This window comes from Dromiciops gliroides, chromosome 1 (assembly GCF_019393635.1).
Source record: "Dromiciops gliroides isolate mDroGli1 chromosome 1, mDroGli1.pri, whole genome shotgun sequence".
NCBI lineage: Eukaryota > Metazoa > Chordata > Mammalia > Microbiotheria > Microbiotheriidae > Dromiciops > Dromiciops gliroides.
The window spans coordinates 28,594,412-28,617,323 of record NC_057861.1 but is presented as its reverse complement, the minus strand read 5'-3'; the positions used below and the strand labels follow the sequence as shown (position 1 = coordinate 28,617,323).

At 51.3% G+C, this 22,912-nt stretch overlaps 1 protein-coding gene across 3 annotated transcripts in view; it reads left to right on the top strand.

Annotated features, from left to right (window-relative positions):
- The first annotated feature begins 1,418 nt into the window (after positions 1–1,418).
- The window catches only part of SH2B3 (SH2B adaptor protein 3), a 103,149-nt gene continuing 81,655 nt past the window's right edge, over positions 1,419–22,912 (top strand). The window contains exon 1 of one of the 3 annotated variants that reach the window (XM_043979160.1): positions 1,419–1,600. The gene's annotated coding sequence lies outside the window, so the exon portion shown is untranslated. Of the gene's footprint in view, positions 1,601–2,695; positions 3,109–22,912 lie in introns of those variants that run through there. The other 2 variants (XM_043979161.1, XM_043979159.1) reach the window with 2 other exon arrangements.

The window sequence follows — 22,912 nt, the reverse complement described above, 5'->3', positions numbered from 1 at the left end:
TTAATCAATGCTTGTAGGTTGGTTATGGATCAATCACAGGCTTACAAGATTTGGGGTTAGCTGAGACCTAGGAAGTCACCTAGTGTCTGACCCTCCCTTATTTTACAGAAGATGAAACTGAGGAGTGTTTAAGTTAAGTGACTTTCCAAAGATCACGTTGAGAACATAATTCGAATCCAGATCCCCCAAACCCAACGCTCTTTCTTCGGTTGACGGAAGGACCTCATCCCCCACCCTTATTGCTGCGGAACAAGACCCACTTCTCCAGTTGTCGGGCAGTAGTTTCCTGCTCCCTGGCCATGCGGGAAGGTGGGGTCGCCCGTGCGGGGGGCAGGGAAGGGCTTGGATTGAAATGATCTGGGTCAGGCCCCTTAAGGGTCCCAGGGTCGGGGCCTCGGGGGAACTCTGCAGGGGGTAGAGTGCCGGCTGGGTCAGTATTGCAGAGAAGCCCTGGGTTGGGCCCCCTGGGGCAAAGCTGCAGAGGTAGCGGGTTCCCAGGCAGCCCCTCGGGAGAACTTTCAGGGCAGTGGTCTCCGCACTGCACGAGGGCTCGGGTCTTGGGGGCTGCACTTGGAAGGTGGCTATCGTGGCGGGGTGGGGGGATGAGGGCAGCCTTTGAGCATAGCCCCCCTGACCCTATGCTCACGCCGCCGGGAGCCTTCCCCGTCCCTCCCACTGACCTAAGGGTGGCCCAAAAGCGAAAATGAAAGCGACCTTGCGGCGTGCGGGGTGCGCCAGGTCCTTGAGACTCATCTGGACCTTTCCTAGGCTGCACACGGTCGCCCTACCGCATCTCCTACCCACCTCCTGGCCGCTCTGGGGCAGAGGGCGCCCCAGACACCGAGCCGGGAAGGCGGCCCCTGGGCGGGGGCAGGTGTGGGGCGCTCCTCTTAATCTGCTGCTTCCAAGCCCCACCCCTGCTCAGAACTGCAGAACCCCAGCCCTGAAGATCGGGGCTCCGTCCCTTCCCTTGGGAGCGATTCTCTCCCCCCACCTCTGCCGGCCGAGCCGAATTGCTTCCACTTTGGAAAGTTTTCCAACTTTTTTCACCTCCTGGGGAAGTCGGGAGAAATTATGCTCACTTTTCTTATCTGTTTATAAGTTGGACGACCCATGGAGAATGTAAACTCATTGAAAACCGGGACTAGTTTTTAATCATTTCTGTATTCCCCCCCCCCCCAATACACACACACGCCCGCCTCCTGCACATAGCGGGCGCAAAATAAATGCTCAAGGACTTGCCCGGGCCTAGGCCTGCAGGGGGCGCTTGAAGGTAGTGGAGCACGGGAGCGAGGACAGCTGTGCGCCCTGGCTACACCGCCCCCACCCCACCCCCCTAGCCTCCGCCTGTTACTACCCCCCGGGAGGGGAGCATCTCCACTTACCCAGGCTGCCTTCCTCCCAAGAGCGTCCATGGAGACCTTGCCATGTGCCTGGCACTGGGCGAAGCGCCCCGGGGGACGCCACAAGGTGGAAGACAACACCCCTGCTGGGGGGAATTTTAAAAATCACCCGGGGAGAGAAGGCTGGCACGTCTGAGAAGGGCACGGCCGTGTCCTGTTACCAAGCAGGGCCAGTAAGAGCCCTAAGGGACTAGAGAGTAAGTGAGCCGGGAGTGTGGCTGCTGGGGTGAGGTTCCCGCGGGCTGGGGAGGGAGTGGGTGGAAGACCCTGGGAGGCCTGGTCAGAGCCAAGCAAGGTTCGAGCCTGGGGAGGCGGGGGCTATGGCTGGACTAGACCGTGGAAGGGCTCTGGAGGCCAGCCGAAGGACTTTGGCTAGTTCTCCATCTGGATCAGTGAGTAGCGGGTTCCATAAACATTTATTATGCACCAGCTGTGTGCGAGGCACTGGGAAAGGAATATGGGTCGCAGATAAAGAAGACCAGAGCTGGGACTCCAGCCGTGTGTCAACCTGGGGGAGTCCCTGCCCTTCCCCGGGACTCAGTTTCCTTCTCTGTGCAATTGGAACACTGGCATTTCTTCCCGTGCGACCTACGTGAGAGTTGTTAGGTCGGCCGGCGTTGGGTCGGGTTAGCTCAGATCGGGGCTGGGGGCGCTTGGAGCCAGGGCCCCACGGGTGGCTGCAGAAGGGGGCGGCGGCTCAATGGCTTCCCGGGCCTAGGGGCCCTGGCACGTGCTCCTAGGTGCCCGGGGTGGGGTGAGTAGGTCGGGGGCAGCCCTCGGCGGGCACACTCGGCCGTTCTTCCCAAACCCCACAGGGTGAGGGCGGGAAGCCGGGGAGCTCTCTGGGCCCCGCAGATCCTAACCCCTCGGGGTGACCTAGTCTCGGGAAGGAGGCGGAGGCGCCCGTCCAAACTCCTCCCCTCCAGCCCGGAGCCCCGGGGGAGCCGCTTCTGTCTCCTCCTCGACCTGGGGTGCGCCCCCCCCCACCCCGGTGGCCCCAGCGCTCCCCCGACCTGCGCCCGGAGCGCCTGGCAGGGGAGGGGCCGCGGCGCGCCTGGCACACACCCCCTGCCGGCCTCCAGTCCCTCGGAGCGCTGAGCCTTTTACGTAACCGGCGGGAGGGAGAGAGGGAGGGCCGGAGGGAGGGCCGGCCGGAGGGAGGCATGGGCTCTGCCGCCCGAGCCCAGCCGCCACCACTGCTGCCTCCCGCTCCTGGTGCCGTGCTCCCCGCAGCCGCCTCCCTCGGAGCGCCCGGCCCGGCCCGGCCCGGCCCAGGCCGCCCGCCTCGCGGCCCGCTCCCGCCTGGCCCCCGGCAAAGTTTGCTTGGCCCCGGGACTCATCTTCAACTGTCAAGCGCTGTCAGCGGAAATGATGAGACCTTGGCCATTTTCCGAGTCCGGGTTTCCTTCCTGAGCTCGGTGTGAGTGTGTGCGTGTGCGTGTGCGTGTGCGTGTGGTGTGTGTGTGTGTGTGTGTGTGTGTGTGTGTGTGTGTGTGTGTGTGTGTGAGAGAGAGAGAGAGTGAGTGTGTGTGCGTGTGAGAGGAGAGAGACAGCCAGAGACCGGAGAGACACGGAGAGACAGAGAGACAGCCAGAGACAGAGCTGGAGGGGGCGACTGGCTGAGCGGATTTTGGGGGGAGTGGGAGAGGACACCGCTGACTAGTGAGACCATGGACCGGCTCCATCCCCACGGCTTCTCTCTCAGGTAAGCCCCCCGCCCCCCAATCTGGCTCCCTCCCCAGAGAGAGGAGCCCCCCTGGGGGGTAGGGGAGGGCACGGGGGACGTAGAACTGCTCCAAGCGTGGTGGGCATTCCCTCAGCCGCTTGTGCCCAGCCTCGACTCTGTCGCTTCACCGGGCTAGGAGCAGCTGAGAGGAGCGAAGCCCATTCTTAGCTTTCGCCCACCCACCCACGTGTTACAGCCCCAGGGCAAGGGCGGAAGGGGTTTGCAAGCATTTGGGGAGGGGGCTAGATTTTAAGGCACTGACCGCTTCTGGATGGTAGTGGGAGCCACCATCGAACGCCCCCATCCCGAGTCCAGGGGCCTCGGGAGGCGGACTGGCCAAGTCCTGGCAAAGGGGTCAGGCCCCTGGGCCGGGTTCGGGGAGAAGGCTGTGTGTGGGTGTGCTGTCGAGAGGAAAGAGTCTTCCCTGCTGTGAGTTTCTAGAAAGTGAAAGTATAGTCCGCTGGCCCCCGGGGACACTCAGCCTAGGCTGGGGAGAGCTTCGGCTTCTTAGCCTTTGCCCCTTTTCCTCTTGACTAGGGGCTAAATCTGGGGTGAGGGGGTAGAGCGGGCCCCGTAAGGCAGGCCCTCCCCTCTTCCTCCACTCAGCTCCCTTCCCCATTCTGTCTCCGAGCGCCTTTGCTTGAGGGGTGGCCTTGGAGAGGCGACCCCAGGAAAGAGTTCTTGGGACTGGCAGCTTCTCCGTGGAACCGACCGACCCCCACCGGGAGCACCACGATTATTTTGCCGGCATCCGTCAGCTTTTCCCTGAGCTATGAGGGGGATGTGTCTCTCGGGTTGGGCCGGAGTATGTTACCCGAGGTGTTTCCCCAGGAGACACCGTGGGGGAGGGTTGTCAAAGTTTTGGGTCCTTCGCCACAGAGCTGGGTATTTTAGATAGCTGTCATGTGTCGCTCAGAAATCCCCTCTTGTCAGTCTTGGTGTGTTTGGGCCTGGGGTGACCTGGGGGGATTTGAGGAACTTGGAGTGGGGGGCGTGCAACGAAGTCCTGGCCCATTTGCCTGATTACCATATTTCCTTGTTTCTCTTCCCCATCCTCCTTTGACATTCCCCCACCCTCACCCCATCCCCACCCCCACTCTGCTGCCCTTCCCCCACCCTCCAGCCCGGAGATAGTGGAGGAGGGAGGCACTGGGGGCCCAGGCAACTTAAATGTTTGCTGACTGACTGCCCGGGGGCCCCGAGAAACTCCTAAGGCTTTACCTCAGATGAGGAAGGGGGAGTCCCTAGGGTGTCTTGGATCAGCCTAGAGGAAGAACAAGGACGCTACTGAAAGATCTTATCTCTCTGTTTGTCTTTTGTAGTCTGAGCCATAAAACTTGACTTTGGAGTCAAAAACCCAACACTGTCTCTGCCATTTAAAAGCTGAGCAACCTTGGGCAAGTCACTTCTCTAGACTGGGACACTGGCCTCCAAGGTCCCTCCGAGCTGGAGACCCACCATCCTGTGGTCTTTTTGCCTTCTAATTCCCCCAGTCCAAGAACTGGAGGGGGCACCTCCCCACAGTGCCTGCTAGCCTCAGCTGGGAGACAGGGAAGCAGGCCAGCATCGTTTGACTTCCCATTTAAAACCGGGGCAGTTTCCTCAAGCCAGCCTGGGACGTCCCTCACTGGGTGCTTAAGGGAACACAAATGGGGCTTGAAAGATTTTAGTCCCTGGATGGCGAGGGAGACGGGTGCCCTATCCCTGTGTGCCACAGAGGAAACCTGGATTATCACTCAGAGCAGAATTTAAATTCTGGGCCTTTGAGAAAAACTGCAGAGAATTACCATCTCTTCTCTGTCTCTGTCTCTGTTTCTGTGTCTCATTGTTTCTGTCTGTCTCTGTATGTGTTTCTGTCTTTGTTTCTGTCTCTCTGTCTTTCTCTGTCTCTCTCTTTTGGGGGGGGGCAGGGCAATGAGGGTTAAGTGACTTGCCCAGGGTCACACAGCTAGTAAGTGTCAAGTGTCTGAGGTCAAATTTGAACTCAGGTCCTCCTGAATCCAGGGCTGGTGCTTTATCCACTATGGTGCCACCTAGCTGCCCCCCTCTGTCTCTCTCTCTCAGATACTCTCCCACTGTCTTATAGGAGAGAGAGCAGGACAGTACCCTCCTTTCAAAGTCCTTCATGATTATTTGGAAGGAGCCCTTACTGTGGCATCAGGTAGGATCCCAATCCAAACTGGGGTTCTGTGTTGATGAGGTAGGGCCATGAGAAGGGATAGAAAGAGTCCTGGATCCATATAGTTGAGGGCTCTAGGTTTTAGTTCCCACTCAACTAAATGTGATCTTGGGACCCTCATTTCCCTTCTCTGGGCCTCAGCTTAGGGGCTGGGTGGTACAGAACTGGGAACAATTTCTAGAGGCTCATTGTAAGCAAGACCTTCCTTGCTATTAGGGCTGCCCAAAGGGGAGCTCTAGAGGTAGTGGGTTCCCCATCACCAGAAGTATTCAAGCAGGAGCTGGATTCCCACTGGGGTTGTAGATATCATAGAGGGGATTCTATTGGGGGTACAGGTTAGCCTCCATGGCACCCGGGCTCCCTCCCAACTTCAAAGTTCTCTGATGCTGTGACTAGGCGAACTCCACAGTCCCAACTATATGTAAAGCAACTAGTCAATAAGCATTTATTAACTACCTGCTTTGTGCCAGGCTCTGTGGTAGGTGCCAGGGACTATGAAAGCACATGCAAATTCTATTGGGATGGAATTATAAATTATAAATCCATGATCTTTATTGTGTGATGGTCCTGTGGTCCCTTCAGACTCCAAATCCCATGGTCCTCTAGGGAAGCAGGCTAGAATGGGAGGTGGGGAGGGAAGGCAGGCCAGTCTCTGGTACAGGGACCCACCTAGGAGCTGGAAACAATAGATGAAAGCTTTGAAAGTCACTTCTGCCCCAAGAGCCAGTGTGTGGTATGCTTGACTTGGAAATCTGGATGAACTTGGGTTAGAATCCTCTCTCTACCCCCTAATAGCTGTGTGACCCTGGGCCATGCTTAACCCTCTCTGTTTCTGGGTCTGATAGTACCAACCTTTTTTGAGAGAAAATGAAATAATGTATATAAAGTGCTTTGTAAAACCTTTACAGCATTCTGTCAATGTTACTTATTATTACTAGAGCTGGAACTAAGAATGATGACCAGAGAGGGGGCAAGAAGGAAGGGGTGGGGGAGGGACCCTAGAATCTTAAGAACAAATGCTTGGGGCTCCCAGAGTTTGGGAAAGAAAAATTTCCTGTCCTGGACCCTGAATCACATCTGTTTGTCTTCTCTATTCTCACATCTCCTCCCCCTTCTTCCCCAAAACACACTGTGGAGTATCCTTCCAGGGGCTTGGACTCAGTGCTTTTCCCTATAAATATAAATTTCTTTTTTTTTTTCAAAAAAATGAAAATGTAGCAGAGCTTGGCTAAATGTATTTGAGTTGGCTCTCTGAAGTTGACAGTTTCCAGATGGCATTGCTGCCAACTTAGCACTCCTTAGACCTCCTGCCTGTCCCGACTTTGTGCCAGGGTACCCAGACATTTGGATGAGCTGGGGCAGCACTGCCTCTCCTGAAGGGCCAGCCGGCCTTGGAAGAGACGCTATTCAGGGGGTGTTCTTTCTGGGTGCCCCTCTCGTTACTCATCTGCCTGACCCCGGGGCATAAGGCAGCCTGCAAGAGTTTTGGCATGGGGGGGGGTGGAATGCCCCAGAGGTCTGGCTGGGAGCTTGTCAGAGGCAGGCAGGCAGGCTGGCAGGCAGGGGGTACCCAGTGCCAGGCGGAATTCTTTTGCCACCAGCATCCCTTGAAAAACAGCCAGGAGTAGACACATTGTTGGGAATGAGGCAGTCCCAGGTTGGCACAAGGCTGTGGAATGGGAACACTCGTCCAGGTCCCTTTGATATTTCAGGCTTTGTGGAGAGTATTATCTCCAGCCCTTACCCATTCAAAGGAGAGACCCCAAAGATGAGCTCTATCCTGGATTCCCAGAGCTAGAGGGACATTTATTTCAAGTTTCCTGGAAAACTCCCATCTTGGGTCTTGCAAACAGAAACTGATACCATGTGGTAGGGATGGACAAGCAGTTTGTCACCACTGCTTTACATGGGGTTGGGGGTGGAGTGGGGGGGGTCATAGAAGCCTGGAGAGGTCAGGCAGAGCTGGGGCGGGAAGGAAGGAGCAGGGTAGGGGCAGGGGACAGAGTTAGGAAAGAGTAAAAAACAGTGTAAGGGGATGGGAGCAGGTAGACGAGTCACTCCAGGGAGGGGCTTTCTCCCCCCCCCCAGGAATGTCCTGATCTCTGCCAGATTCTCTTGCCAGAGGGGGCTCATCCTTACCCAGAAGATCCTCATTCCCCATTCCCCTGAGGATCTGGGAAGGGAAGTGACTCCTTTTGGGTCAAACAATGAGTCAGGAGCTAATTGAACCCAGGAGTTTGAGTTCCCAGGCTCATGCGCCTCTCAGAGGCCCTAGTGCTGGAACTGAGTCAGTACCCCCGTGTCAGTGACCATTCAGGCAGAAGGGACACCCAAATGACACATGAGGGTGGAGGGATCAATGGCCGGCGAGGGCTCCTGGCAAGCCTAGGTCACGTGACTGCCAGCCTGCATCCCAGAGTTAGCCCCAGGCCAGTTCCAGAATGGATCTCCCTCTGTCCCTCCACATGTCATTGCTTTTGAGGGGCCTGCGTCTGGGAAGGGACCCCACACGCATACACACACACACACACACACACACACACACAGACTTTTCCCTACAGATTCTAGGATGGTCTGGAGATATTGGGGTGTCTGACCTTGGGCCAAGCTCTTTCCCCTCTCTAAGCCTCAGTTTCCCTGTCTGTATCAAAGAGGTTGTATGAGAAGGTTTCTAAGATTCCTCCCAGCTCTACTTCCAGTGAGGGACAAAAGGGGACGGAGGCATGAGGAGAATATTTTCTGGAGGCAGTGTGGTACAATGGACAAGACAATGCATGTGGAGACTCATCTTGGAAACCTTCCTCTGACCTTTTATGCCTGGTGACCTTGGGCAAGGTCCTTGGCCTCTCTGAGTCCATTTTCTCACCTATCAAACCAGGAGAGGCAGCATGGTGTATTGGATAGAGAGCCAACAAGAAAGACCCTTGTTCAAATCTCACCTGTAACGCATACTGGCTGTGTGACACTGGTTAAATCCCATAACCTCTCTGTGCTCTAGGTTAGAGGTATGAGAGTACAGCCTGAATCTTATTCAAATGTAATTGGGAAACATATATGTATGTATATATATTTTTAATTTAATTTAATTTTATTTTATTTTATTTTTGGTGAGGCAATTGGGGTTAAGTGACTTGCCCAGGGTCACACAGCTAGTAAGTGTCAAGTGTCTGAGGCCAGATTTGAACCCAGGTCCTCCTGAATCCAGGGCCTGTGCTCTATCCACTGCACCACCTAGCTGCCCGTAATTGGGAAATATTTAACAAAACAAATAAAAACACAATAGGACATAGATAATGCTGATATATGGTTTTCTCAATCAATATGCAGCTGGTCTCTTTTTCATTTGAATTTGAGACCATTGGTCTAGGCACCTCTGTAAGTTGAAAAGAAGGTACTGACTCACTTTGGAATCCACATTCCTCCATGGGGTAAGGGAGTTTTCTTACCTGGTAGTTACCCCCCCAACCCCCAAAATAAGCATAAGAAGTCAGTGAACTGCTTTGAGCCTCAGTTTTCTCATCTGTGCTATGGGGATGATCCTACTAACTCTCCTTTGGAGAGCTGCTGTGATGCTTAAAATCATGTGTGTGCAATCTTCACCTATTATTTAAGAATCAGGAGTTGAGAGGAAGAAGGGGCCTTTGATGTTACCAAGTCCTCTCATTTCACAGATAAGGAAAGGGTGCCACAGCTAGTAAGTGTGTGAAGGAGGATTTGAACTCGAGTCTTCCTGACTCCAAGCTCAGCAATCTGTACTCACTGAACCAGTCGGCTGCCCCAGTGGGAAGACAAGAGAGGTTCATAGAGGTTAAGAGACTTAGCCAAGCTTGAGCAGGAAATCTGGAAGCCCTTCACTAAGATGACAGGCCCCTGGGAAGGGGAGTGGATTGGGAAGAGAGTTGGGGTGGGTAAGAGTCACAATATGGTGGAGAAGCAGGGGAAGAATTGTTTGGGGAGTTCATTTAGCCTGCAGTCAGCCTCTTGCTTCTGTTGTGTCCGGTGGGGCATGTCCAGTGGGCTCCCCCTCCCCGCCCCAGCTCTCTGGGCCTGCCAGGACCGGGCTTGGGCATCGTCCTGGCCTCCCAGCTTGATCCTGTCTCTGGTCCAGGGGTATTTACAGCTGCTCGAAGACTCCAGGCCCCTGGGGTTGGGAGAGGGGGGGATCTCTGGCTCTGTATAGTAGGAAGTCAAAGCCATCTAGGCTGCTGACTCACAGACAGGCTGGAAGCCCTGATAGAAGTGGGGGAGGCTAGGGATTGGTGGATACGGGGGAGGGGGGGGTGGGGGTGGGGAGAGGAGACAGGAGAAAGACGGCAGTCTTCCATACCAACTGCAGTAGAGAAGGAAAAAAATGTCCCTTGGAAGAACAGTGTGATATAAATGGCTAAAGTGCTGAACTTGGAGTCATGAGGTCCTGGATTCAAATCCTGCCTCAGAACCTTTTCCAGCCTCAGTTTCCTCATCTATAAAACGGGAGGAATTGGCCTCACTAATCACTAGGGTCCCTTCCATCTCTAAATCTATGATGCTCCAATTTGGGACAGAGCATTGAATTTTTTTTTAATTTTATTTTATTTAGGGGGTGGTTTAGAGCATTGAATTTTCCAGAGCACTCAGGGGTGCCTTCTTTATTTGACCTTCAAGGGGGAGAAGGTACTGCTGCCCCTATTTTAAAGATGACAAAGTGGAGGCCCATAGTGTTACCTAAAGTCACACAGTTGGATAGTTGGCAGACCTGGAACTAGAACCAAGGCCTCCTGACCCCCAGCCAACCACCGCCCCATCTCAGTGAAAAGAGCTGGCTGAAGGGGCAGTTAGGTGGCACAGTGGATAAAGCACTGGCCCTGGATTCAGGAGGACCTGAGTTCAAATCCAGCCTCACTAGCTGTGTGACCCTGGGCAAGTAACTTAACCTGCAAAAAAAACAAAAACAAAAAGCTGGCTGAGAAATGGTATGAGATACTCCACCCCCCCACCCCCGCCAAAAAAAGTGCCAAAAAGCCCTCCCAGTGGCTGACAGTCTACCTCCTCCTCCCAGGGGTGGGACATCAAGGGCTCAGCAGTCCCAACCCAGCAGCCCCCAGTCTCAGAGGGCTGGATTCAGTTCAGTTCAGTGGTCATTCTGCTATCATTTAAGGGACTCCGATGTGCCCCTCGCGTTTCTTGGCTCAGGCCCTCTCCTAAAAGTCTTCACCCAAGGGGAGTCAGTATCTGAACCCCCTCCCTGATCTTCTAGTGTGGGGCCCTGGGCTCTGGCTGGCTAGGGGATGACTGAGGAAGTAGCAGAGCCCAGAGCTTCCCTGGTCCTTGCATACAGGGCTGTGGGGGGGAGGGGAGGATGCGGGAGGACATTTCCTGTTCTAACAGCATGTGCAAAGCCGATAAATGTTTTCTGGGAGTCCAAGGTAATGCAGGAAACCCCAGTGAGAGTGATGGGGAATGGGAGGCCAAGGGAGCCAGGTCACCATGCCCAGAGCTATCTCCCCCAGTCTTGGGCACCTTGGTGGGCCTTGGTCTGCCCAACAAATCTGGGTTTGAAGGGGCAGGAGCACTGGATTTAGAATCAGGGCTGGGTTCAAATCCAGACAGCCAGTGGGAAGTCATGTGACCCATCACTTCTGCCTCTGGTCCTGAGATGTCCCCTCTGTACAGTGAAGGGTGTGGACCACAGTGGAATCTACATTTCCTCTCAGCTCTGACTTTTCCTGTTCTAGGTTCTCAACTTTCTTTGATACCCTGTGTTCTAAGGTTCTGTCCATTCCACGTTCTAAGGGCCTTTCCAGCTCGGACAGTTCATATTCTAAAGGTGCTTCCTTCCTTCTCCCCACTTGCAGGTCTGACGTTCTGGGTCCTGAGGTCCCTCCCAACTGAGATATTCTGTGTCCTGAGTTCTGACATTCCATGTTCTAAGTTCTCTTCTAGCTATGTTCTCTCATATTCTTTTATGTGTGTCTGGTATCATAGATTCATCCTAGACGGGATCTTTGAAGACATCTAGTTCCATTCTTTCATTTTACAGATGGGGAACCTGATGCCCAGAGAGGTTGAGGCTTGTCTATGGGGCAGAATATGACCAAGTTAAGTAGCAGAAGCAGAACAGTCAGCAAGTCTTTATTAAATGCCTACTATGTGCCAGGTTACAACAAAGAGCAAAAACCCAGTTCCTGACTGGGCTGCGATTCAATTATTAGGAAAAGTCAGAAGGAGAAATCATTTCTGGCTGGAATGCACAGTTCTCGACACACAGTGGGTGCTTAATCAATGCTTATCCAAAAAATAAACCAATGCTATCAAGGAAGGCTTCCTGAAGAAGCATCCCTTTGAAACAAATCGAGACCCCTGCAGCCCTGCCAGGGATGTTCCAAGCATTTGCATTCCCAGGCTCAAACGTTCTGTTCATACTCTGCCTTGTTCTAGGCTGTTTCTGTGAATTGCTCTTTAAACCATTCCTACCCCCACCCCCTGAAAAGGAAACCAGGATTCCTCCCCATGGGAAAACTCCCTTTCCCCCTGGCCTCCCTCCCATGCCATCCCCCTTGAGCTCAGAACCTATAATTAACTGGAAAATGCTCACCTTGCCCTAATTTCTGACATTAGCCGGTGGGGGAAGCAGGGCAGGGCCCCCAACCCGGCTGAAGAAGAAGCCTGAGCTAGGCTGGGGGTGGGGGCGGGGCGGGGGGGGGCCACCTCTGCCTGCTTGTCTGGGTGGCATCTGACCAAGCCCCCAGGACCAGAGAGCCATTGCAGGTAAGTGAGCGTCAGCTCTAAGCTTCGGCCCTTGGAGTCCAAGTCCCTTGGAGAAGTAGGGTGTGTGTGTGAGGTGGGGGCAGTGCATCGAGGGGAAGAGATTTAGTGGGCACTGAAGCTGAGATGCCAACTCGGCAGAAGTGGCCGGAGGCAGCCATAATACACAAGACAGAAAAGCAGTAGTGAAAGCCAGAGACAGGAAGGAGCGATTTCTAGTGTCCTGGATGAGGAGAGAACTTGGGGTTGGCAGGAGGTGAGCTCAAGCCAACTTCCCCTAGTCCAGAAGGGACCACATGCCTACCCTTGCCCCCACTGCCCTGGGAGAGGAAGTAGAAGCTCTCCTTAATAAAGACTTGGTGATTGTTCCTTTCAAGGGTCCTGGATTAGTCACCAAGACCCCTACCCCACCACTGCCCCGGTCTATTCTTCCCTCCCTCCTCTCTCTTTCCCTCCCTCCCTCCCTCCCTTATCTTTCTCTCCCTATCTCTTTGCCTCTCTGCCTTTTTCTCTCTCCCTCTCTTTCCCTCTCCCTCCCTCTTTCCTCCCTCTCTCTTCTCCTTCTCTCTCTCTTCCCTCCCTATCTCTCTCTGCCTCTCTCTCTTTCTCCTTCTCCCCCTCTCTCCCTATCTCTTTCTATCCCTATCTCTCTCTGCTTCTCTGTCTGTCTTTTTGTCTCTGTCTTTCTCTTTCTCTGTCTCTGTCTCGACTCTTCCTGGGCCTGGGTTGCCTCGCAGGGGAATCCAGGGTCTCTCATCGACCAGGTCTGCCCGTGGAGGGAGCAGGGGGCTTTCATGAAGGCCAGGGGTGGGTGGCACGGACAGACTGGCCCTTGAGCAGATGGGTCTGAATCAAAGGTTCCTTGGTGCATTCACAGTTTCTCTCTCTTAATAGGGCCTCTGGTTTGAGGGGGGTTGAGAGTTGGGGGTGGGAGCCGTGTGACTCGCTCCCGCTCCCGTTGGGGAGGCTGGGTAATTGCCTGGGTGCTTTTAAATTGTTCGTTAGGGAGATAAGATCTCTTGGAACAACACAGTAATTGTCCCTCCTTGAGAGCCGTGTGTGTGGAGTTGGCTCTTGGTGGGACTATTAATTTCAACAGGATGGGGTCTGGCCTGGGAAATTCCAGCAGGGCTGCCCAGCTGGGGTCTGGGAAGGGAGTGGGGAGTGGATGAGTGAAAGGGGGAGGGGAAAGAGCTCAGACCAAGCCCCCAGTACCTGACCCAGCCTCTCTGCCCCAGGAAAATTTTCCAGAAAAGGATTAGTGAAGCCCAGATTTCAAGCTGGAAGGGACTTGGGGAATCATCTAGTCCAATTTGCCTTCAGCCCCATTTTACAGATGAAGAAACTGAGTCCCAAGAAAGGTAAAATGAAGGTCCCAAGAAGCAGAGTGGGATTTGAACCCAGGTACTCTGATTGATGGTGGGAATGGGAGAAGGAGGACAGAGAGAGAGAGAGAGAGAGAGAGAGAGAGAGAGAGTCTGGAGCCAGGGAATGTGGCTTCTGTCCTTGGCACCACTTACAGTCGGGGGCAGAAGGGGAATCCCTCTCCTCTGGGCCTCAGTTTCTTTCTTTGTAAAATGAGGGGTCGGCAGGACAGCTTCCCAGCTCCCTCCCACCCCTACAACTCTGGCAAAGTGCGCTTCTCCTAGGTTTTTGTGGGTCTCTCTCTCATTTAAGGCTGTTACTAATTACTCTTAATCCCTTGGTCATGAGAACAGCCTAGCTCAGAACCTGCTGTGCAAGACGGGTTGGTTAAGAATCAGAGCGGCTTACCGTTTTTTCTTTTAACTAACCCTTTCGGGCTTCCCTCCTTAGAGTCCGGGGAGGTTAAGTGGAGTGCAAGGCTTGAATACCCATTTGAGAGATGAGGAAACTGAGGCTCATCCATCCAGAGCTGGAAGGGACCCTCCTGTAGTCCAACTCCCTTATTTTAAAAATAGGGAAACTGAGGCCCAGAAAAGTCCAATGACTTGTCCAGGGTCACACAATTAGTACTTTTCAGGGATTCAAACACAGGCCTCCTGACTCCGGATGCTCCGGCGTTATTTCTGCTGCACTAGGTGAGAAAGAGGAAGCCAAAACAGGCCTCGGGTACCTGGGTGTCACTGGACAAAATCACTTGCAGGACCTTGGGTGAGTCCAGCTTCCTTGGCACTCGGTTTCTTCATCTGTAAAATGGCTGCCCTAGATGACCTGAAGACCCTTCTGGTTCTGTCACAAGTAGTTCTACCCTGTGGGACCAGAGCTTCAGAGGGACCCCCCCCCGGGGGTGTAGGGAAGAGGAGGTCCCCAAGGCCTTGGGTGCCCAGGCCGGGACTCTGGCCCAGACCAGTGACTTCCCCTACCCCCATCTTAGTGCCCTGCTTCTGCCCCCCAGCTGGGATGATTTCCCTAAGCAGACCACTGAGCTCCTGGCTATGGGAGCCTTAGCTTGTTGACTGTGGATAGTTTACTAACTGCCCCCCCTCCCCCATGCGACAGACCTCCTGAGCCTCCAGGCCACAGAAATGTTCCCACACTTTGCAGCCCCGAGGGCTGACCCTGCAAATGCCACAGTTTGCTGCTTTGAACTGGGTTCTGCTGACAGCCCTGGGCTGCTGGAAGCATTCGGCAGCTGGAGGAAGCCTTGGGCGGGCAGGGATTTGTTTGGGCTCTGCACCACATGTTTTCCGCTTCAGTCCTGAGCTCTCCCTCCCCCTAATTTGGTTTCTTTCGGCCCATGTTCTCCATCTCTTCATTTCCACATTGGGGAAACTGAGGCCAGAACAGGGCAAAGGGGCCTCCTTGGGACACGGGGGCTCCTGCTCCTGAAAAAGGGGACCCTAGGACTTCCCTCCCATCCCCCACACTGGGAGTGCTCTGTGAAATCTTGACCTTTTGAGATCTCTCGGGCCAGACTCCCCCGCTCAAGGGAGCTGGCAGATTGTCCTGGGCCCTGCTCCCAGGCTGGGGGCCAGGCTCCCTGGGGAAGCAGAAGGAGGGGAGAGTGCTGGCAGGGTGAAACTTCATTCTGATCTTTCTGCTTTGAGCAAAGTGACAAGAGACAAGTGCTTACATCACAACAGCCTGGGTGGCTTCTTCCCCCCCCCCCCAAATTCCTGCACTTAGTGTCAAGGAGGAGCCAAATTCAAATCCCGCCTCAGCTGATTACTAGCGCTGCCACCCTGGGCAAATCAAGTGACTTGCTCTCAGCCTCAGTTTCCTCATCTGTAAAAAGAGATTTAGACTTGTAAGGGACCTTTAAAGGCTATCAAATCCATCTATTATTTTGTGGATAAGGAAGCCTGCCCCTGGGATAGAGGGACAGAAATCAAAAGATCGTTTACTGTAGATTGCATCCTATGGGAGGGTGGGGTGGGAAAGACAACGGGTACAAGGAAGACTAAATACAATCAGTCAATCAACAGTTTCTTAAGTGGGTACTATATAAATACAAAGAGAAAAATGGAAAAGTTCCTGCCCCCAGGAAGCTTCTGTTCTGTTGGCTATACCCAGTGGTTTCCTTGGGGAGGACACTATCTCTTCCCACAGATCTTCCACAAGGGGTCCGCCCAATACTCAAGATAAGTTCATTTTTATGGAGCGCCCCAAGGGGAAGAAGCATTTATTAAGTAACTACTGTTTTGGGCATTGTGCCAAGTGCTTTCCAACCATATCTCATTTGCTAGATTTATGAAGTACATGTTTATTAACCAGTCATAGTCTGAGAGCATGGCACAGTGGAAAAGAGCTCTGGATTTGAAGTCAGAGGGCCTGAGTTCAGATCTAGCACCTGACACTTATTATTAGCTAGTGTGTGTCCCAAGAAGTACAATGTCATGGAGAGAGTATTGGAATTGGAGTCAGTAAGACCTGGATTCAAATCATGCCATAGACATTTAGAAGCTGTATGAGCCCAAGCAAGGAACTTACCCTCTCTGGGGCCTCGGTTTCCACAGCTGTAAAGTGATGGGAGGGTAAGACTGGAGTCAGTGACCCCAAAGGTCTCTTCCACCTCTAATCCTATTCTCTTCTTCTTCTTCTTCTTCTTCTTCTTCTTCTTCTTCTTCTTCTTCTTCTTCTTCTTCTTCTTCTTCTTCTTCGGGGCAATGGGGGTTAAGTGACTTGCCCAGGGTCACACAGCTAGTAAGTGTCAAGTGTCTGAGGCCAGATTTGAACTCAAGTAGTCCTGAATCCAGGGCTGGTGCTCTATCCACTGCGCCACCTAGCTGCCTCCTATTCTCTTCTTAATGTCACCTGTGGGACCTCAGTTTCTATAAAAACGAGGGAGGTTCGCAGGAGAACATTGTACACAGTATCAACAACATTGTGTGTTGATCAACTGTGATAGACTTGACTCTTCTCAGCAATACAATGGTCCAAGAGAGTTCCAAAGGACTCATGATAGAAATGCTCTCCAAATCCAGAAAAAAAAGAACTGTGGAATCTAGATGCAGATCGAACCATACTTTTTTTGTTTTTCTTTTCTGAGGTTTTTCTTTTTTGCTCCGATTTTTCTTTCACAACATGACCACTGCAGAAATATGTTTCATGTGATTGTACATATATAACCTATATCAGATTGCTTGCTGTCTTGGGGATGGGGGAGGAAGGGAGAAAAATGTAAAACTAGAAATCTTATACAAACAAATGTTGAAAACTATCTCTACGTGTAACTGGAAAATAATAAAATACTCGTATGAAAAAAATGAGGGAGGTTCGGCTCGGTTCTGTTTTTGCCCCAGGGGGCAGCAGCACTAGGGACAAGGGATAAAAGTTGGAGGGAGGCAAATTAGGCTCGCTGTAAAGAAGGGGGAAAAAAATCTTAACAATTAGAACTATCAGGGGCAGGTAGGTGGTGCAATGGATAAAGCACCAGCCCTGGATTCAGGAGGACCTGAGTTCAAATGTGACCTCAGACACTTGACACTTACTAGCTGTGTGACCCTAGGCAAGTCACTTAACCCTCATTGCCCCGCAACGTCCCCCCCCCCAAAAAAAAAAAACCAATTAGAACTATTCAAAAGTGGAAAAGGTGTCTCTGGTCAGTTTACGAGTCAACCATCGAGCATTTATGAAGCACTTACTGTGTGCACTAGAAATGCAGAGACCAAAATAAAACAGTGACTGCCCCCAGGGAGCTTACTTTCTAATGGGAGAGACAATATACATACCTTGTATTTATTTTATTGTCGCAAAATAGATATGAGCTAATATTTGGGAGTTGGAGGGATTGAATAGTTGGTTTCCCTTCCTTGGAGCTATATAGGCAGAAGACCCTTGTTTGGAGATTATAGAGAGGATTTCTTTCAGGAATGGGTTGGACTAGATGCTGTGCTTCTAAGAGAAGGGATTTTTTGGGGGGGTTTTGTTTGTTTTTTTGTTTTTTAACCCAGATGTTAAAATAGGCTGAGAGATGTCTGGAGCAGGAGTTCTGAGCCATTTTGGTGTCTTGAGCTGCTTGGGCAGTCTAGGGAAGCCTCTGGACTTTTCTCAGAATCATGTTTTTAAATGCACAATATAAAATACATGGGATTACAAAAGAGGTCAATTAGATTGAAATAAAGATGTCATTTCCCCTCCCCCATTCACAGACCCCCTGCGGACGCCCGGTTCAGCATCCTGGGCTATTGTGCCCCGCCAAAGGCATCATTTGGGGAGAGATGTGTCCTTTTGAGGGGGGGGATGAGTTCCCCAAATGCTGCCCTTCTCTTGACCTCGTAGGGGGCCTAGTTGCCTGTGGGACGGATGCCTGGCCTTAAATATAGGTTTGATTTTTCAAAGTTGGGTTCTGCGGTGACTGCTCTTGACTGTAACTTCCCTCCTCCGGCCTCGGGTCCAAAGCCCTTCTCGAACCGACAGAATCAGCCAAAGGGCCACCAGGGCACAGGCATCCTCATGTGGAAGCTGGCCCAGTCGGGCCTTGGCTACACGGGGAAGGGGGCCATGTACAGATGCAAAGCCAAGCCATGGCAGCCACAAGTGTCCCCTAGGGCCAGCCCTGGCCTGCTGCCCCGTGGTAACCCTGGCTGACTGGGATCCAGCAGGCTCCGGAAGAAAGGCAGTAAATCTCCCTGTTCTCAGCTCTTCTCTGCAAGGCTGGCAGGCCAGCTTGGCTGATGAGGAGCTAGGCCTATCCAGTATGGGGGCAGCCTGAGCAGGCTTGGCGGGCCCCTGGCGTGGGGCTCCTTAGCTCCTGCACTTTCCCCAAGCCAGATGTATGGTTTCTCTTCCTGGGACAACTGCCTCTCTTTCTCTCTTTCTCTCTTTTTTTTTTTTTTTTTTTTTGCAGGGCAATGAGGGTTAAGTGACTTGCCCAAGGTCACACAGCTAGTAAGTGTCAAGTGTCTGAGGCCAGATTTGAACTCAGGAACTCCTGATTCCAGGGCTGGTGCTCTATCCACTGCGCCACCTAGCTGCCCCTTGCCTCTCTCTCTTGGGAGCACACTGATGCTTTAAGGATGGTTAGAAGGCAGGCAGGCAAGAAGGAAACAAGCACTTATTAAACACCTACTGTCTGCCAGACAGTGCACTAAGCCCTTTATCAATATTATCTCACTTGATCAGTCCTAGGAGGTGGGTGCTATTATAATTCCCATTTTGCAGTTGAGGAAACTGAGGCAAAGGATAAATGACTTGCCCAGGGTCACGCAGCTAATAAGTAGTGTATCAGGTCTTCCTGACTCTAGGCCCACCGCTCTATCCATCCCCTATGCCACCTATTCCATCTATTCCAAACCCCTTCAATCCAGTGACACCAGTCTCCTAGCTGTTCCATGAACAGGTCTCTCCATCTCCCAGTTCTGAGGGTTCTCTCTGGCTGCCCACCAGGCCTGGAACACTCTCTCTCTCCTCTGCTCATACCACTGAACTCCATGGCTTCCTTTAAGTCCCAACTAAAACCCCACCTTCTTCTACGGGAAGCCTTCCCTAACTAACCCCTCTGAATTCCCATGCCTTCCCATGGTTAATCATTTCCTGTTTATCTTGTCAGTAGAGTGCTTTGTGTTGTTTGCTCCTTATCTCCCCTGTTAGATCGAATGCTCTTTGAGGGCAGGGACTATCTTTTACCCTTCCTTTTTTGTATCCTCAAGGCTTAGCATATGCCTGGTGCTTAATTACTATTTGATCCTTCCTAGGGTGGGGAAAGAGACTTGTTCCAGATCACACAGCTAGGAAATGGTAGAAAGCTGATTTGAACCCAGATCCTATGATAAAGAATCCTCTTTTTGTCATGGCCTCTGCTAATTACAACCTCTGTCACTTTGGGAAGGCATCATACCCTCTCTGAATCTGTTTCCTCATCTGTAAAATGAAAGATCTGGATTAGTCTGTAAGACTGCTAGGTGGTACAAATGGAGAGAGCACCAAGCCTGGAGTCAGGAAGACCTGAGTTCAAATCCAGCCTTAGACACTAGCTTTGTGACCCTGGGGGCAAGTCATTTAACCACTTTCTGCCTCAGTTTCCTCTATTGTAAAATAACAATAATCTATAATCATAGTGCCTTCTCAAGTTTATGAGAATCAAATGAATTACATTTGAAAAATGTGCTTAGTACATAGTAGGTGCTATGTAAATGTTTATTTCCCCCTTTCTTTCCACTCTAAAGTCCTTTCCAGCTCTAACCTCCTCTTCCTTAATCTGCTCACTCCAAATTCAATGTTTTTTGTTTTGTTTTGTTTTGTTGTTGTGGTGGTGGTGGGTTTTTTTGGTGAGGCAATTGGGATTAAGTGACTTACCCAGGGTCACACAGCTAGTAAGTGTTAAGTGTCTGAGTTCAGATTGGAACTCAGGTCCTCCTGACTCCAGAGCTGGTGTTCTATCCACTGCACCACTTAGCTGCCCCAATGTTGTTGTTTTTAACCAGATCAGGATCTGGTGTTTTTCTTTAAAAGTAGAATTAAACAGATGAATATTGTAATTTTACAAAATGAACTCCTCAGGAGCCATTTTTTGCCTTTGTAAGCCCAGGGTCTTGCACAAAGCCCAGCTCAGGCACGATGCTTAATGAATGCTTGTGGAATTGAATCCAGTTAATTCTAAAAGACTGGGCTTCATCCTTTCATCAACCTGTTACATTTCTGCCCTCAGAGCAGGAGGGGTCTGAGCATGAAGGGATGGGATGTCACAGTGGGGAGGGTCTTTAGAGAATTTTCCTGGAAAGGAGAATGAAGGGATTGCATTCCTTCTACAGAGAGATCCTGAGTCACCCAAGTGGGCATAAACCCAAGTCTTGGACTCCGAGTCTCAGGATACGGGTCAGGGAGAAGGGAGTAGAACTCACCTAATCGGTGCCTGGTCTTTCCTCTGCCCCGAAATGGGCTTCATTCGACCTTTGCAGTAAAATTGGAAAGAAAGAGGCATCATGGCCATGGATCACTTTCCTGGCTTGGTCTGTCCTCTCTAGGGTATTTTCTGGGATGCCCCTGATTTCCCATATTGGGGAAGAACCATCTCAGGATGGGAGGTGGGAAAGGGTCAGAATCTCGCCTAATGTTTGCTAAGCACAGACCAGTCTCCTGCCCTGCCTTGGGCCTGAATCCTGCTGCTTCAGGGGCTATGCTCCCCAGTCGTTAGACCTTCCTTCAAGATCTTGGGCCACCCAGTGGAAAAAGCACAGGACTTGAAGTCACAAGGCCTGGGTTCAAGTTCTGACTTTGACTCTGATTACCTGTGTTAACCTTGGACCGATAGAAGTTTGTCCAGAGATGGGATGGGGCTGCCTTGTGAGAAAATGAGTTCATCATCATTTAAGGTGTTCAAAAGAAAGACTGGGTGATCACTTCTCAAGGATGCTTAGGATCAGGGCCACAGAGCTGTAAGGGACCCCAGAGGCCTTCTAATTCATATCCCCTCTTTACAGATGAGGAAACTGAGGCCAAGAAGGGGGAAATGACTTGCCCAAGATCACACAGGCAGCTAGGATCCCAGAGCTAGGATCCCCCCCCCCATACCCCAAGTCAGTTTCCGTTTCTATAAAATGGGGTTGATGATAATACTTGCACTAAATATCTCATGGGGCACTGTGAGGCCTAAGTGGGACAGTTTTTATAAAGTGTCTTATAAACTTTAAAGTGTTAGATAAATTTCACTTACTATGCAAATTTTCCCAAGGCTTTTCTGGGTCAATGATAAGTGATTCCAAGCTAGGGCTGAATTCACCAGAGACTTGGTTTTGTTTTGTTTTGTTCTCTCCCCACAGGCAGGAGGTTTTACATTCATTCATTCATTCATTTTTTTCATTCTTTCATTCAGTCATTTATTCATTCAGTCAATCAATCAATCTGTCAATCGAAAGCATCTTTTTAAATGCTTCCTACTTGAATACTAGGCACTCAGAAAGAGGGTCCCCTGCCTTCAAGGAACAATACATAAGTGTGCAGTGGATAAAGCACCAGCCCTGGATTCAGGAGGACCTGAGTTCAAATCTGGCCTCAGACACTTGACACTTAACTAGCTGTATGACCCTGGGCAAGTCACTTAACCCTCATTAAAAAGAGGAGAAAAAAGAAACATACATAAGGGGCATGTGGAAAGGGTTACAATATGCTCAGAGATAAGTAGATAATATAAACAGAATAAATATTTTAAAATGTACATAATAAACATCTTCCAAATGGAAGCATTTCACTCTTTTTCTTTCTTTCTTTCTTTTGGTGAGGCAATTGGGGTTAAGTGACTTGCCCAGGGTCATACAGCTAGTAAGTATTAAGTGTCTGAGGTTGGATTTGAACTCAGGTCCTACTGAATCCAGGGCTGGTGCTCTATCCACTGTGCCACCTAGCTGCCCCAGCGCTTCACTCTTTTTTTTTTTTTTGGTGGGGCAATGGGGTTAAGTGACTTGCCCAAGGTCACACAGCTAGTAAGTGTCAAGTGTCTGAGGCCAGATTTGAACTCAGGAACTCCTGAATCCAGGGCTGGTGCTCTATCTACTGTGCCACCTAGCTGCCCCAGCGCTTCACTCTTAACAACAAAGGCAGCTGGTCTGGTGAACCCCATGGACCCCCTCTCAGAAGAGAGTTCTTAAATGCATAAAATAAAAACATGTGGATTACAAAGGAAGCCAATGCCATTGAAACATACTTTCAAAACATTAAAAATCAAAACAAGTTCACAGACTCCAGTTTAAGAGCCCCTGAACTAGGGGAATCCAACAAAGCCTAGAAGAGGTATTGGCTGAACCAAGCAGAGGAATGTGTGTGTATGTAGATAGATAGATAGATAGATAGATAGATAGATAGATAGATAGATAGATAGATAGATAGATAGATAGGTAGATAGGTAGATAGATAGGTAGATAGACATAGATGATATATACACATACACAATACATACATGCATACACACACACACACACACACACACACACACACACACACGGTGTCCCAAAATTCTTGGTATAGCTGTAAGTTTTTTAATAGAAGTGCGGTAAGGCTTTGGAGACACAGTGTGTTCTGTTCTCATCCCCCCCCCCTTTTCCTCCCCTACTCTGGTCCCCTCTAAGGGAAACTGCTCACTGTGGGGCTGTAAGAAAAGTGCTGAATTTGGGGTCCCAGGATCTGGGTATAGTTCCTCCCTTTTCCCCTCACTAGCCTGCTTGAATCATGGGATGGCCGCTTTGCCTTCTCAGGATGAGGGGATTGGATGAGATGACCTCTTGGGTCCCTTGTAGCTTTAAATCTGTGATTCTATGAACTAGGCTCTAGGTTTGCTTATGTTCTTGACCCATTCACTGTTGTTCCCAGGGCCCCCTGAACCCTGGCACAGCCCAGTTTGGTCCAGGGTGGGGAGGTGGGTGTAGACATTCAAGTGGATGAATGCAGCTGTCCGACCCGGACGTGCCATGTCTAGCCTGGCCGCTTGTTCTGTGGGAGATTCAG